This window comes from Serinus canaria, chromosome W (assembly GCF_022539315.1).
Source record: "Serinus canaria isolate serCan28SL12 chromosome W, serCan2020, whole genome shotgun sequence".
NCBI classification, from domain to species: domain Eukaryota; kingdom Metazoa; phylum Chordata; class Aves; order Passeriformes; family Fringillidae; genus Serinus; species Serinus canaria.
In genome coordinates, this window is record NC_066342.1 from 2126478 (window position 1) to 2129422 (window position 2945).

A 2945-nucleotide genomic window follows, 5' to 3' on the forward strand; every position below is an offset into this window, starting at 1 on the left:
ATGACTGATGCCTAGAGAGGCTGACCTGGAACAGAGGCTAGACAGAGTTAAAGGAATAAAGTAGGTATTTATTGAAAGGCCTTCAAAGGATACACCTTGGGCAGTACAAGAGTCCGGCTGTGGCTACACCCAAGATGGACCCAAGATAGATGCTCCGTCACGAGTCCCCACACACCTACAAGTTCTGATCCATTTACATATTGGGGTCAATTGTCCAATTGCAGCTTCAGGTTATGAAGTCGCATCCTCCTGGTTTGCTCTCTTCAATTAGCTGGTTTTTATGCTTTTGGGCCTGAGGCTGTAATGGCTGTCCTTGGTTTGGTGAAATACGCCAATCACTTGTTTTAAAATTTTAAAAGTTTAATAGTAATAAAATGGTTATAAAAATAGTAATACAAATTAGAGCAATAAGAATTTGGAAAATCAGTCAGGACAATAAAGAACAATAAAAACAAAGAATACGAACATTTGGATGCATTCCTAAAAAAAAAAGCATGTCGTGCTAACAAAGGATTAACCTTTAAAAGCAATAGCCTGTTGCATATTCATATATCTCATACATGATGCATACATTCCTTTCAAACTACTGATTTCTCTGGTTATTGTCAACTTCCCCCCCTTCATCTTGTAAATCATGGTCAGACTCCACGGAGTCTGCAAGGACACTAGTTCTTCACGATAAGGAGGCAATAATTCTTTCTCTTTGGGTTTTAGTGTCTTGTTGCTGTTATCTCTGTGCAAAGAATTTCTTGATTATCTCATCTCTTTCTTGAGCTAGTTAAAAGTATCTTACATATCATAGTTTCTATTTTAACATTATGTTATAACCTAAAGCTATATTTAACACACTACTTAAGAAAATTATTACAGCATAACTTTCCAACGTAACACTGTGGCATTGTTCACAGGGGTCCCAGGATGAGGGAAGAGACGAGAAAGTTGACTCCAGGTATCAGAAGGCTTGATTTATTATTTTATGATATGTAATATATTAAAACTATACTAAAAGAATAGAAGAAAGTATTTCATCAGAAGGCTAAGCTAAGAATAGAAAAGGAATGAATAACAAAGGCTTGTCTCTGACCGAGACAGTCTGGACAGGTGAACTGTGATTGGCCATTAATTAGAAACAACCAGATGAGACCAATCACAGATCCCCCTGTTGCATTCCACAGCAGCAGATAAGAATTGTTTACAGTTTGTTCCTGAGGCCTCTCAGCTTCTCAGGAGGGAAAAATCCTAAGGAAAGGATTTTTCATAGAGCATGTTGGTGACATAACACATATAATATTCATTTTAATATTTGTGAAAAGCCGATCATAAAATATGCATTTTTCACAGTTCTCAAGCTGGAAGAGGATTGCCGTGGCCAACCACCCTGGAAGAGAACTTTCCAACACTCCATATGAAGTTAAGAGTCACACACCAAGGCAGCAAAGAATCTAAAAAATATGAAAGCTAAAATCTAAGGCATCATGATTATAGGATTTTATGCAATGGAATACTAACTTTTATGCTTAAGTATGGACTTTTTTTTTTTCCAAGACTATTAATTACGAACTGCAGACTCTGTCTGCTTCATCCCAGGGTGAGACCCACAGCTATGTGACAATGAACCTGGGAGGATGTGGTCAGTCAACCTTGGCTAGCTGCCAGGTGTCCATCTGATGCTTTACTTTTTAGCTTTTATATTTTTCATATTTTGTACTGCTTTAGTGTGTAGTTCTGAGCTCTCTTCACAGATTAGCTAGACAAAACAATTCCTTTTCTAGCTTGGGACCAAGGACAACTGATTCAAATTTCAAGCCCAAAAGCATAAACAACATGGACAGAAGAGAGAAAAACAAGAAGGATGGGACTTCATAACCTAAAGCTATAATTGGACAATTAATGCAAGTATGCTAATGGACCAGAATTTATAAAAGCGAGAGACCTTGTGACCGGTTGTCCATTTTGTGGCCATTTTGGGTTCATGTTGGGTGTAGCCCTATCTGGGGTCTTGTACTGACCAAGGTGTATCCATTGAGGCCTTTTAATAAATACCTACTTTATTCTTTCACTCTGTCTAGCCTCTGTTCTAGGTCAGCCTTCACAAGGCATCACATCAAACAACTCTCTCACTCCCCCTCTGTCCTGAGTAACCCCAGAAATGTGTATTGTACTCCATATGTATTTTTGCTATGTCATATGCCAAAAATTCTTACTGTCTCTTTAAGATCCAGGGGCTGGAAATGAAGCCACAGAGGTAGTGGAGTGCTGGGGTCATTTTAAGGTTAGGGACACTCAGGCAAAACACTCTTGCTCTTTTGGTTTCATTCCAGCTGGAAGACAGGCTCACTCTTTCTCTCTGGGCTCTTGAGAACTTCAGAAGCAGGGAACTCCTACAGGATGCAGCAGTTGCCTTCTTGCCCCGGGAGCTATTGAAAAAACCTCATGGGACCCCACCTAGTGGCGTCCCTTTGGTGGGCTCACTGATAAGAGATTGGCAAGCAGCCAGAACAGGCCGGGAAGAAGCAGGCACTCTCAGAAAAGGTCCAGAGAGAAGATCCAGCTTCTGCCAAACAGACTTGCATCCAGATCGACCCGGAGGGGGACCAGAAACGTGCCTGGGACCTCTCACCTGTGAACTGCTGGCCAGTGACCAGGGTGACCTCTGGGGCGACCTCGTTGACGATTCGGATTTGGTAAGAAGGTTGAGATTTGAGAACATAGGGGGTACAGGCTCCCAGGAACAGTTAGGGATTTTTTCAGCCTTACAAGGTCTGGCGGCCACCCATTCCGTGGAGATTACAGAAAAAGAACTCAAAGATTTATTATTGTGGGTGGGCTGTACATACCCGCACTCAGAGACATGTCTGTTGTTTGAAGTAGATTTCTGGCGAGAAATCAACAGACACCTTTATCATCTAGCCACGAGAAAAGATAAATCAGCCATGAAAATGCTG